Source organism: Apium graveolens, chromosome 11 (genome assembly GCF_009905375.1).
Source record: "Apium graveolens cultivar Ventura chromosome 11, ASM990537v1, whole genome shotgun sequence".
Lineage (NCBI taxonomy): Eukaryota > Viridiplantae > Streptophyta > Magnoliopsida > Apiales > Apiaceae > Apium > Apium graveolens.
Genome location: NC_133657.1, coordinates 57,718,903 through 57,734,053, shown reverse-complemented (window position 1 = coordinate 57,734,053; position 15,151 = coordinate 57,718,903).

Here is a 15,151-nt window from a genome sequence, read left to right as displayed (position 1 = left end):
CAGTTTAACAAGTTTTTCGATGTTAATGTATCATATTGCTTTATATGTGATAAGTTTAAAATGATATACATGACATATGAATGAATAACTGAAACCATAGTGAAGGTATACATTGAAGAAAAATACATCACATTGTTAAGAAAAATGATGTCTAAACTGTGTATAGACATCGGCTAATAAGCGATGTGTAATGCACCTACCTTTCTCATCGCATGCAAAGACATCGCTTGGATTTTAAATAGACATCGGCTAATAAGCGATGTCTATTGACAAATTTCTAGTAGTGAAACTACTTATGCCTTTCATACTGATGATATTACTGAGCTGAGAAGATATCGCAAAACCATGTTCATTAGTTATAAAGATCAAACTTTAACATGTGAAAGATTAACTTCTGAAATCTTGCTTATAAAAAGAGGAATGATTATTTAGAAAAAGAGTTAGTCATGTTCCATCAAACTCAGAAAGATAGAGATGATGCCTTTTATGTTAGGGATGAAGTGCTAAAAATGAATGAATCTCTAAAAACTGAGTTAGAAAAGGAAAGAGAGATTGTCAGGACTTGGACTAACTCTGGTAGAGCAACTCAGGATATTCTTAGTAGTGGAAACTGGAAAGAGGGCTTAGGTTATGGAGATGATAAGAACAGTAAGGGAACTGTAGAAACTGAGCCTATAGTTGTTAAACAAAAACCAAAGGTAAATCCTGTTAAGTTTGTAACTGCAAAGACTGATATTGAGAAATCAGAAGTTAAGGAGAAATTAACTTCTGACAAACCTAAACAAGATAAGCCAACTGAAGTTAACATAGGCTTAATGACTAAGAAGCAGCTTAAACATAAGCTGAAAGATGTTAAGAATGTAAATAAGGTAAAGCCGCCTAGGAAAAATAGGAATGGAAAGGAAGGTGTGAACAAAAGTAACAATTATAAGCCTATTCCTAATGCTCCTAGAAAAATATGTCATAACTGTGGAAACTCTAACCATCTGGCTTCTTTTTGCAGGAAGAATAAGAACATAAACTCCTTACCTTCAAAATCAGGAGTTAAGAGTCAGTCTGTTAGATATAAGCCACAAAATCCTTGTTTTCATTGTGGTAGTTTATGGCATTCCATGTATACTTGTAAGGAATATCATAGTCTTTACTATGATTATTATCAAATAAAAACTTCTTTAAAGAAAGTTAGCATTATTCCTTCTAGTGTAAGTTCTGATGCAAAGTCTGATATTGCAAATTCTGATAAGGAAACTGTTAACATAAACTCTGATGCTAAATCCGCTGCAAATGTTAACAAACTTAATAAGGCCAAAGGATCCAAGCAAGTCTGGGTTCTTAAAACTAATCATTAGTGGTCTTTGTGATTGCAGGGCAACAAGAAGAATATCCTAGTTCTGGATAGTGGATATTCAGGACATATGACTGAAAATAAAGCCCTGCTATCAGACTTTGTGGAGAAAGCTGGCCCAGGTATTTCTTATGGAGATGGCAACAATGTAAAAACTCTGGGATATGGCAATATCAATATTGGGAATGTCATCATTGAAAAAGTAGCTCTGGTCTCAGGACTTAAACACAATCTGCTGAGTGTTAGGAAAATCTGTGACATAGGTTGTCATGTGGATTTCTTTGAAGAACACTGTGAAGTTGTAAGCAAATCTACAGGCAAAGTTGTTCTGAAAGGATACAGGCATGGTAACATTTATAAAGCCAAGCTTTCAACAAGTTCTGATGGTTCTGCAATCTGTCTGTTAAGTAGAGCATCAATTGAAGAAAGCTGGGATTGGCACAAGAAACTCTCTCATTTAAATTTTAACAATATAAATGAACTAGTCAAGAAAGATCTTGTGAGAGGACTGCCAAAATCAGTATTTGCTCTTGATGGCTTTTGTGATTCATGTTAGAAGGCAAAATAAAGAAAATCTTCATTCAAAAGCAAGACTGAATCATCAATTCTTGAGCCTTATCACCTACTACATGTTGATCTATTTGGTCCAGTGAATGTCATGTCTATTGTAAAGAAGAAATATGTTATGGTCATAGTGGATGAGTTCACCATACACACATGGGTGTATTTTTTGCACACAAAAAGTGAAACTGCATCTATCTTGATTGATCATGTCAAGCAACTAGATAAATTGGTCAAAGATTCTGTGAAGATCATAAGAAGTGATAATGGCACTGAGTTCAAGAATTTGATCATGGAAGAGTTCTGTAAAAGCCATGAAATAAAGCAGGAATTCTCTGCTCCTGGAACTCCACAGCAAAATGGAGTTGTTGAAAGAAAGAATAGAACTCTTATTGAAGCTACATGAACTATGCTTGAACAGTTTATGTGTCATATTACATAAATTCTGAGGATAAGTTCTGATGGAAGTTCTGATGATTAAGTTCTGATGTAACCATATCAGTATTTGTGTGAAGAATTACATGAATAAGAATTCACTTTTCGAGTTAAGGAGCCATATTCTGATGACTTTTAAATCCTGAAAATAATCAAGTTCTGATGCTGACGTGGTAGTATTTATTTACTTGGTTTATTTTTGGTCATTAGTTGAACGATAATATTTTTATAGAATATTGGTTTATGTGAGAGAAAATAGTCATAATCATTATGTGTTAGTGGTTAACGTGTATGTCCTGAAAATATGCATGTTCACGGTAATTATTGCTTATTTTACGTGCCCATTAACTCTTGTTCTAACCGTTTACTGAGTCAGCTCATGGTGCCAGGTGTAAAGTGTATCCCATGCTTCAAAAATACAACTGTTGAGTGGAGAGAGTATATATATGAGAGATAAAAGATTTTCTAATCTTTTACTTACTTTTCTATTCTAAATCTCTTTTACTTTCTCTCTCTCTCTCTCTCTCTCTTTTATTTTCTGAAGTTGTTTTTCTCTCAGGACTTTCTACAAACACTTTGCAAACATACTCTTATTCACTTAATTTTTTACAGAGATGGCACCAAAAGACGTAATTTTCAATGGGGCTAAATTTGTTCCTAATAACTTCTCCTCTATTCTTAACAAGTCAGAAGCCCCATCAGAACTTCACTTCATTCAGGACTTTCTTACTAGTTCTTATATTGGGTACGCTCTAACCGAATCGAATGAAGTCTCTGGTACTCAAGTGTTGGAGTTCTGGAGAAGCGGAGTATATGATGATGGTGGTGCTCAAGGGTCCCCAAGTATAATTTTTTCATCAGGGGAGGATGAGCATGTCGTGACATTGGGCATGGTTCGACAAGCACTGCAGCTGCCTGAGAACTGTGTTTATTCTACTATTGAGGAGCCAGTTCTTCAAAACATGATGGCCATTCTGGGGTATGAGAGGACATTGGCAAAGCTGGGTCAGTTGAAGAGATCTTACATAAGGAGGGAATGGAGTTTCTTCTTTGTCTGCATAACCAAGGCTTTTGCAAATAAATGTTCTAATTTCGATGCAATCCCCATATTCAGCCAATAAATCGGGTATGCTCTCATTAACCAAACTGATTTTGATTATGCAAATGCTGTCTTAGGTTTCATTCAGGATAGAATGACAGAAGACAGAAATACTGTTTACTTTGCTAGATTCTGTCAGCTTTTCTATAGTTTTTGTTGTGATGATAAGCCCCAATCAGCTAGTGAATTAATTTCATCATTCAGACTAGCTAAAAGAGCTTTTAATGACTTATTATCCACTGATAATAAGAAGGCTGTGTTAAGACCCCTCCTAGTTATCTGTCAAACAAGCCTTACTAACCTATGATCTAGTTAAATACACTAAACTATATCCTGATGTCCAACCATCAGAACCTCAACCATCAGCACCTACCACCTCTACACGAACACCTCAAACTTCTCAATCTCAACCTTCAGATCCTAGAGTGAAGCCTTCATCTTCCAAATCCAAGAGGACTAAGAAAGTACCTCAGACTCAACAAAAGAGAAGGAGAATTATTCTGCGAGATGAATCAGATGCTGAGGCACAAGTTCCCATATCAGAACCTGTTGTTGTAGAAGCTGAAAAGGTTTCTTCTCAGAAAGATACTGTAACTGGGAGTTCTAGGCCCCTCAAAAGGCTTAGAAAGTTAAATTCTGATGATAAAGCTCCTACAGTGTCTCCACCGTTGAAGAAATTAAAGAAACAGAGAGCTCACAGGGACATAGTTGAGTCAGATTCAGAGGATGTAGTGGAAGCAGCTAAGGAAGGGGATCAGGAATCTCTGATCTCAACAGAACCAATTGTTATTGAATCACTTCCTTCTGCACAACCAGAAACTGCTCAAGATAGAATACCTACACCTCCTATGTTACCTATAGTTGATCCAGTACATACTGAAGAACCAGGTACAAGTGCTGAAATTGATATTCATAACTTGATTGTGCCTGAGGTTTTGTACTTGGAAGCTCTACCAATTCAACTCACTCCACCAACAACATCAATTTTGGATGTTGATCAGAACCTGGCTGCAGATCAGAATTTAGAGGATGATGTTGAAGCCTCTATAGCCTCACATACTGTTATTTTATCAGAGGATGCTGATACTGCAGGATCTGCAAGTTCTGATGCTGCCAATGAGGAAACCACTGGTGAAGCTGCTACCAATCTAATTGCTGATACAGCTGGTCCATCAGGACATGCACCTCAACAAACAGTTAATAAAGCTAATTTAGTCAAGAAGTTTGTTACAGGGGAAACACCAGTACATTGGAGTGAAATTCTCAGAGGAAAGGAGTGGACTAAGGAATGAAACACAGTTAGTTTTGTTCCTTCTGAAAAGATTCTTGCTGAGCATCTGGCAAAAGCTGATGGAATGCTGATAAATGATGATTTTAAGGCACAGCTGAGACTTACTGCATTGAGTACTAGGCACTGTAATAACCCCAATTTTTGGAATTTTTGAAACACTGATGAATAGTAACTTTTTGCTGATGATGCTGATTAAGGAAAATTATCAGACCACGCTATATAAGTGTACTGTTATGGAAATTCTAAGATCGTATTAGTATTCCATAAAGTAAATGAGTGTATGTAAAGATCGTCAGAATCAAAATTCGAACACTTTGATTTTTCCCGAAAATCCACCAGATACCGAAATAATTGAGTATAAGGTAACATGATTAAAAGCATTTAAATTCAAGGATTATAAGAGAGGATCATAAAAGGAATATAAAATATTGAGAAAGGTTTAAGGGAACCCAAGTAATAAGATCTCGGATATGATCCCTTAAACGACGAACGAAAACAAAAGATAAGCGAATCGTATAACAGATCAGCGGTCATTAGCCAAGTAATTAAGGGATTAATCAAAAAGGTAGTGGATGATGATGTCATCACATGACACAAGCTTGCTTACATAAGCATGACAAAGGAGTTTTGTTTGTTGGGTGATTTTGGGCCATACAAAATTAACCATGGTAAACAGGTTAAAACAAATTTCAAGAAAAAAAGAAGAATCAACCAAGCAAATAACATAAATCAAAAAGAGAAGAGTTGACCTTGCAAGAAGAAGCTCTCGGCCAAAACAAACTCAGAAACTTCAAACTGCCATATCTCCTTCAATACTCACTCAAATGTTGTGTTCTATACCTCATTGGAAAGGTATTGAGATGGCCTACAACTCTTGTTCACAAGTCTCCTCCAAATAAGCATGTTACGACCCTCATTTGTACAGTTCTTTCAATCGGACTTTTAGAAACTTCAAAGCCTAACTTTGTGTTCTTGATTTCTTTGGAAAGGTCAAGATTGTAGGAGGCTCCCTAAGGCTTCCTAGCAACTTAACACCTCCCAAGGAAGGTATAAAATTCAAATCCTAGCCTTTACTTTGATTATTAGTGAGTTTGATGGTTGGTTTTCTAAATGAGAAGCATGATCTTTGATAATTAGTAGTTTGATTTGAATTTGGAGTGATTTGGTGAATGAATCTTGTTATAGTTAATAGAACTTGATTATGGTTGGTTGAGATGAAAAATATGGAGAATAAGGACTGGTATAGTATTATTTAGTTGAGGTTTTGATGTGTTAATAATTGTGGGTTGTTTGGTGAGGTTTTGGTGTAGTGAGAAACTTGGAAAACTCGTAAACATAGCCATCGTAATACACGTTTTCCTTAGACTGTTGTACATGAATATTGGACCAGATAACTCACCGACCAATCTGTAACTTTTCCATGTTTAGCTAGATCGTGTCGTAAGCTTTGTTTTGGTATGTGGTTCGCTTGAATCCGATGTACGATTTAGGAGAAACAACCGTTTTAAGTTACGGGGTTTCGCGAACGAACCTTTACCCGCTCGCTTTACTTTGAGACCTTGTTTAAGGCCCTTAAAAGACTAATTGGATTACAAAACAATTATGTAAGGTGGGTTAGGCAGTTGGTAGAGTATTCGTGAAAGAGCCGCCTTAAAATTCGTAACGGTTAATTTTATAAAAATGGTGGAGCCGAGGTTACTCGAGCGACTTATGTGAATCGTTAAGCGCAAAAGCGAAAGTTAGGGTCCAATCGGTTAAAGTCTAGTTTCTTAAGCGACCGTGGTTTAATTCCGACTTATGTTGTTGTTCATAGGTTATCGGACCCACTCTAAGCTTAAGTCTACTCCGGAACGCTCAGGCAAACGTTCTACCCGTTATACTGTTGTTGTGATGTATATATGTATATGCATTATCTTGTGATAAGTGCATGATTGTTATTAGCAAATCTTGCGATATATTGGAGCATGTTGATATGGTAATATGCATGTCTGTTTCGTAATCTTGATATCTAATTGTTGAATCAAATGCTTATAAGTTGCATAATACCTATGCTAGAGATAAGCAGTAGTTGCGTATACCCTTAGTATAGGGGAACCAAAGGTGAACATTTTCTAAACCGGGAGTCGATGTTCCCGAGTATAATATATATATATATATCTATATATATATATAGTTTTCAAAACTATTAATCGAATAAGGTTTATTCGATAACTTTATTTTATTTAATGAATATTATCTTGAATATTCATTCGAGGACTTATGACATCGCTTATTTTATTAAATAATATTCTTTATTTTATTAAAGAATAATGTTTCGATAATCAAACTTATTTTCAATTATTCAAATAAAGACCGTACTTTCGTATAAGTATATCTTTGTTTATTTATTATTCAATTCAAGTATGAGTTTTGAAACTTCTACTTCAATTATTTTTACAAGGATTATCCTTATGGGAATATTATTTAAATAATAATATTCAGATAATTTCTAACATATCGGGACTGATTTATTTTATTAAATCAGCTTTACTCCAAACATTCTTAAAAATATTTTCGAGTCTTCAAAATGATTTTAAAAGTTAGAGCGGATCCCAAAACTCGTTTTCAAATTTAATATCTTCCTTTCGAAGGGGACTTGAATACTCGCTCAAAAATCCGAGGTCTGTGGTGTATTTTATATTCGCAACGAGGTTGCTGTTTTGAGAAAACAATTTGATTACTTGCCCAACGTTCAGGAAGTAAGTCCATCTAATTGAGTCGGCATAAGCGACAAGCCGGGGTACGGTCTATGAAGGTGTAAGAGGCTAGGTAACAGTCCATTTACGCGTGAGTGGCCGGGTAACGGTCTAGTGCGAGGTCCTAATGCGGCCAGGGTGATGACCGGCGAGGAATTCATCCATCTACAGTAGAAAAGGTTACTTAATGGGTATCTTTGCCTGATCAGCAAGATATTGGGTTTATGCCAAAATTCTTTTCTTTCCAAATTCATTGGATATTATAACTCTGTTCATAATTTACATGACAAAGGTTTTCAGGAAATGTATGAGAGATATATATGGATATATATATCGGGACTTAATGAAGTATCTCGTAACTTCATTTCTTTCAAATGATATTTCAAAGATTGGATCTATTCAAGTCTTATCTTGTAGTCTCATCTATGTGATGAACTTTTGAAACTAATTATAACTTGAACGGTGGTAGTTCAAGTAGTATTCGGAAAAGATATAAGTATATTGGAGTATCTTGTAACTTCATCTTTTCAACTTATATCTAGTAAATGATTATTTTATGCATGACAAAGATATTCAGAAAAATGTTGAGACAAGGTTAGATATATGAGATCACCTTGTAACGATATTTTATACAGTTATAAACTGGAACTCTGTGTATATTGTACATGTCAGAGGATTTCAAAGATTTGAGAAGTATATATGTATATATATACTGAATATTTTACGACTTCGTCGCATTAAGATATCAAACTTGGTTCATTTCTTCTTGACCAAGACTTTCATGAGTACTATGAGAATGCTCATATATTGTTAATTATTATACATATTATTTTGGTGGGCTTGTTGCTCACCCTTGCTTTCTTCTTTCATCACACAACAATAGATAGACAAGATGAACAGGATCAAGCTCCCAATTCGTGAGCGGTTCGGAAACGTTCCGCAGTTTCCCGTAGGAGTTGATGCCATTGTAGCTGAGGTAGGAGCTACCAATAGGCTAGGCTTTTAACTTTTGTTGTACCAGACTTATGTATATTTATGAATTGTAATAATGGCAAGGAATATGTAAATTTATTCAGAAACCCTTTTGAGGTGTAATGGCTTATAATTTTGGAATCAAATGACTTGTGTTATTTTTGGATATTCATCTCTGAGACTATAACTTGTGGTGTGTGTGTATATTGTGGGGTCACAGTACGCAGTAGTTGGTTGATTATTAAGATTAAGTATTATTAAGGGAAATGGAACTCGTGACAACCCGGATCCCCGACCCCGGATTTGGGGGTGTTACAGAAATGGTATCAGAGCTAAGCGTTATAAACCTCAGAGATGATGTGACGTTAAAATAATAAGTTCACTAAGATAATAAAAACTCTTGCCAAGTTCATAGTCGGACTACCTAACGTAGTACTGATAGTTAAAACCCTTATGTGAACCCTTATAAATATCGTGATAGAAGCGTAATTCGTTATCGTATATGGTAGCGGGACTCCGAACCCTGAGGTTGAGGAGCAACAACGCGATGATGTTTTATTACTTATTGGAGATCAGATTGTGGATCCGATAAAGCGTCCTAATGCGGGACTGGATAATGTTCATATTGAGGATGTAGCGGTTGAGGATGTTGTCCTAGAAGGGATTGTTGCTGAGAAGAATCCCGTGGAGGATCCTGACAAGAATGAATAAAGGACCACTGAGGAATTGATGATCATGGTTAGGGCGACTACCAGAGGTAGGATTGGACGGTCACTACCTGAGGTTCGTTCAAGTTTGTAAAGATAGTAGCCCCTTTAACGCAGCTTACTCGTAAGACTGAGAAGTTCGAATGGACAGAGAAATGCGAGAACAACTTTTAAGAATTGAAGCAAAGATTGGTGACATCCCCTATGTTGGCGTTGTTGGATGGAAAAGGAGATTTTGTGATGTGTAGTGATGCTTCGCATAAGTAATTAGGGAGCTTCATATATAGCACATCAAGGTAATCGCGTCGCGTCAAGACAATTAAGGGATTATAAAATTCGATATCCCCACCCATGAGCTTGGGCTCGTGGCAATATTTTTGCCCTGAAGATTGGAGGCACTACTTGTATGGAGAGAAGTGCGAGATTTACACAAGCCATAAGTGCTCTAGTGTATTTTCACGCAGAAAGAGCTCAACATGCGCCAGGGGAGGTGGTTAGAGCTAATCAAGGATTACGATTATGAGATTCTTTATCATCCAGGGAAAGCCAAAATGGTGGCTAATGCTCTAAGTATAAAAGAGAGACTCAAGATGAAAATGTCATTAGGAGAGTTGATAAGAGATTTTGAGAAAATGGAAATAGAAGTGAAGGTAACCGGAGCCGGTACCGAAAAGCTGTTTGAGATTGCAATACAGCCCGAATAATTGGAAAAGATCATATTGTGCCAAGAAAAAAGTGATGAATGAAGGCAGAGAGCCAACAAATACAGAAGAGATTAATACCGAGAAAGATGATAAGGGAATAATGAGGTATTCCTACAGAATTTGGGCTCCAAACGTTCAAGAGCTTAAGGATGAGATATTAGATGAAAGCCATAGTTCGAGGAATAAGATTTAGGGCAAACCCTGAATGTGATAGTCAGGGAGGTCGCCATCAAGAAAGAAAGAACCCATAACATAATGAAATGGAAAACAAGGATTTTAACGTATAAGATAACCCTGATTATGGGAGAAGGATGAAACATTTCATACTGAGAAAACAGAAGTCGAGCAAGATAGGGAGAACCGGGATGGTACTCCTATGGGGCAATTCATGGACCTGCCTAAACAAAAAAATTATACTTTTATTCCCAAACACCACCTTGAGGAAACAATGAGGTGGGAAATTCTTTCAGGACCTTTAAGTCACTAAGCTCTCAGAGTTCCAAGGAACAAGTTGACCCAGTCAAGGCAAGAGCCTGGCTAAAGGAAATAGAGGAATCATTTGAGATTCCAAATGATTGACGAAGTGTAAAGGACTGTTTTTCCACTTACCTTCCTAAGAGAGAGGCCACCCGCTGGTGAAAGGCCAAGAAAGGCACAGAGCCAGAGGTTATAATAAACTGATTAAAGTTCAGTCAATTGTTTTCGGGAAAGTACTTCCCAAGGTTATGGAGGTAGTGTAAAAGCTTTAGAGACAGAATAAAGGCGGACGAGTATGATGAATTATGAATCTAAGTTGTAAAAGTTGTCAAGATTGGTTCTGAGGACACGAATGCAGAATGACGGGATGTTTGAAATCAATGCTTATGTTGTGTTGGTTCATGTAATGATTGTAACAGAATCGAAAATAAAAGACTGAAAAGGGAAGGAGTATAAAGGGATATAAAGGAAATAGAGTTGAGAAGTGATAAGGGAGTTAGGTATGGGAAACCCTAAGAAACCCTTACAATAAATATAGAGAAGTGTGTCATCATCAGCGCGATGGTGACTATTCATGAGATAAATTCAAGGTTTGAAGGCGTAAGCGATACGTATAGTTAATCCCCTTGAAGTTGAGAGTATTCGATGAAACTTTGAGGTAGATCGATGGATTAATAAGGAAACACGGATGGACTGAGGAGACATGAAAGCAAGAAATTAGGAAATTGGATGAAGGAAGTGACCTTCAAGAATGTGAAGTGTATGTAAGACATGTGACTTGATACCTAGAAAAGGAGATGCCAGGTATAAAAGATGTCCCAATATTGAGGTGGCTGTTGAGATAAATAACAGAAGTAAATGAGGATTTAGTAAAAAGAAGTTCACGTTGAACACGACCAATATCTTCCAGAACATCCCTGTTATCATTACCAAATCAGGCAAGAAAAGTGGATAACCGTTGTTATCTTTTGGAGGCCATATGGATTGACCTCATTTTGGATAAGGATATTATTATGAAATTAGGCATAGACTATCGAGGTGAGAATGATTGAATAAGATAATTTATCAAGGATATGTGATGCCCTCAATCTCGGGGTTAGGAAATGAGGACTCACACACCTCTATTCTAATAATTAAATAAGCATAAACCCCGATTAACTACTAACAGGATCAGTAGGATAAAGTATGAGACAAGATTACAACTACCAATCACAGAATATAACTTACAAACCCAAAATATTATTCAATAATCAATATCGATTCCGGATGGGAACCGACAGATAACCCATTGTATCTTTAAACACCTCTTTCTAGGCGCGAGCTCACTCATAACCTGTACTACCTGCTCTGGCAACTGGAAGCCCTCAACACGGTAGGGACCACCAGGTACGCTCTTACGAGTAGTGCGCCTAAGCCTGGCCATCTTCTTGCTTAACTGCCATGGTTAGATTAAGACAAAACAAATGAGTATAAAACTCAGCAAGTAACTAAATAGCAGTTCTACAATATCAATTCTCAATATACTTTGAACAAACTAGGGCATTCTATTTTAGCTAATCTAGGTGGCAGATTTCCATATATTTTTTTTCCTTTGGGATAAGGAAAAGGTATCCGAAGAATAGTTGGGCTTTCAAGAAACAAAGCTCGAAACAGGGCGAAAGCCGACATTCATCACAATTCATTATAGGATCAAAATAGATCTTTCGGTAGAGGAAAGCAACAGTATTTCAAGATATAGAATCATTCATATGATCAACAATTTCAGGAATCAGGGTTCTGAGCTTTAAGCTCTATAATAACATAATCAACTCTTTTTAAAACAGTATAAACCATTTTCATTTCCAAAAATCAATTTACTGAATAAAAGTTTCAGTTCCCTTTTTAAATAATCATTTAGAACCCTTGATTGGATCACTTATCTTTCCATTTCATTATATACGGGTGATCAGCCCATATCGACCTCCATTCCGGTCTTTAAGGTACCATTCGGCATAATTTCAGTCTTAAATTGGACTAGTCCCACTAGCCTCTTACCATGACTGGACTAGTTCCACTAGCCTCTTACGTCTCAATCCAATCCATCAGGAATACATTCGGAAAACCTTGAGTTGGAAAAACAAATAGGTTTTCTAAAAATCCATTTTATCATTACCAAGCATTTGAAATCATTCGGACTCTTTCAAGTCGAAACTCATTCTTAATTCAGATTTTAAAGAAACAAAGTTCAGGGTGTGAATCAAAGATACGCAAGGAACAATTCTCAAGAATTCTCTATTAAGGATAATAAGGTACTAAATTTGAAGGATCAGTAATAACTTAGGGATCATTAGGGCGATCAAGAGAAACAGGGTATCATTAACAGAGTTATCCAAGATAATTAAAGGTTCAATATGATTCATGGAATTATAGGAAACTGGAACAGAAAGGCAGATTATCAAAGGGGGAAATTAATAGGATTATCAATAACAGGTTATCAAGAACAAGGGTACTTCAAATCTATATCAGGGTTTCATAAAGCAAGGGTTTTATACTTTAACAGTTCAATACTCTATATGGTATGAACAACATTTCCTTTATAATCATTTACACAAGTAATCAGAGTTACTTGCCTGAAATTGCTTTCCTGAGGGTTGAACTACTGCCACCTAGTATATTTTTCCCTTTCCTAGCCCGAATGCCCTCACGCTCCGGATCTACAATAAAAACCAAAAATCTTAATTAGATTCCCAACTCTCGTTCCCGGAACGATCTCTCTATACGATAACTCGATTATATCTTTGACTCGAGCATACGAATATAGCTTATACAAATAAGCACACAGCACATAGCACATAGCACAATCCTTTCTCGTAGTTTTTATATCCTTATATTCCTAGAAATCAAAGCATACTCGCTTGACCTAGGCTATTTCTCAAATCACACTAACACGACTCTTTTACGAGTACTAGACCTGTAACACCCCCAGATCCGGGGTCGGGGATCCGGGTCGTCACGAGTTCCATTTCCCTTAACAACACCCAATCTTAATAAATAATCAACTACTCTGTACTTTGACCCCGCAATAAACACACACACCACAAGTTATAGTCTCAGAGATGAATATCCAAAAATAATCACAAGTCGTTTTATTCCACAATTATATGCCAATACACCTTAAACAGGTTTCTGAATAAATTTACATTTCTTTGCCATTATTACAATTCATAAATATACATAATCTGATACATCAAAAGTTGAAAGCCTAGCCTATTGGTAGTTCCTACCTCAGCTATGGCGGCATCAGTGCTTCTAGAAAACTGCGGAACGTCTCCTAACCTCTTGCGAATCGGAAGCTTGGTCCGGTTCATCTTGTCTATCTGATGTTGTGTGATGAAAGAAGAAAGCAAGGGTGAGCAGCAAGCCCACCAAAATAATATGTATAATGATTTACAATATATGAGCCTACTCATAATACTCATGAAAGTCTTGGTCAAAAGAAATGAACCAAGTTTGATATCTTAATGCGATGAAGTCGCAAAATATTCAGTATATATACATATATACTTTTCAAAATATTGGAAGTCCTCTTCCATGCATAATATACACAAAGTCCCAGTGTATAACTGTATATAAAAAAATATCGTTGCAAGGTGATCTAATATATCTAACCTTGTCTCAACGTTTTTCTGAAAATCTTTGTCATACATAAGACAATTATTAATTAGATATAAGTTTAAAAGATGAGGTTACCAAATACCCCAATATACTTATATCTTTCCCAATACTACTTGAACTACCACCGTTCAAGTTATAATCAGTTTCAAAAGTTCATCACATAGATGAGACTACAAGACAAGATTTGAATAGATTAAATCTTTAAAATATTATTAAAGGAAATGAAGTTATGACATACTTCATTAAGTTCTGATATATATATATATATATATATATATATTCATATATATCTCCCATACATTTCCTGAAACCTCTGTCATGTAAAGTATGAACAGAATTGCAATATCCAATAAATTTGGAAAGGAAAAGAATTTTTGGCATAAACCAGATATCTTGCTGATCAGGCAAAGATACCAATAAGTAACCTTTTCTACTAGTAGATGGATGAATCCCCCACCGGTCATCACCCTGGCCTCATAAGGACCTTATGCTGGACCGCCACCCGGCCTCTTACGCGTTGATGGACTGCCACCCAGCCACTTACACAAAAATAGACCGTACCCCGGCCTGTCGCTTATGCCGACTCAATTAGATGGGCTTACTTCCCGAACATTGGGCAAGTAATCAATTCATTTACCAAAACTGCAACCTCGTTGCGAATATAAAATGCACCACAGAGCCGGATTCCCCAGGTTTTGAGCGAGTATTTAAATCCCCTTAAAAAGGAAGATCTTAAATATAAAAATGAGTTTTGGGATCCGCTCTAGCTTTAAAAATCATTTTGAAGACTCGAAAACACCTTATAGAGTGTTTGGAGTAAAGCTGATTTAATGAAGTAAATCAGTCCCCAGAATATTTAGAAAATGACTGAATATTATTATTTAAATAATATTCTCATAAAGGATAATCTTTATAAAAATAATTGAAGTAGAAGTATTAAAACTTATACTTGAAACGAGTATTAAATAACCAAAGATATACTTATATGAAAGTATTATCTTTATTTGAATAATTGAAAATAAGTTTGATTATTGACACCTTATTCTTTAATAAAATAAAGAATATATTTCAGTAAATAATCGGAGTCATAGATCCTCAAATGAATATTCAAATAATATTCATTAAATAATATAAACTGAGTCATAAGCCTTCGAATGAATATTCAAATAAT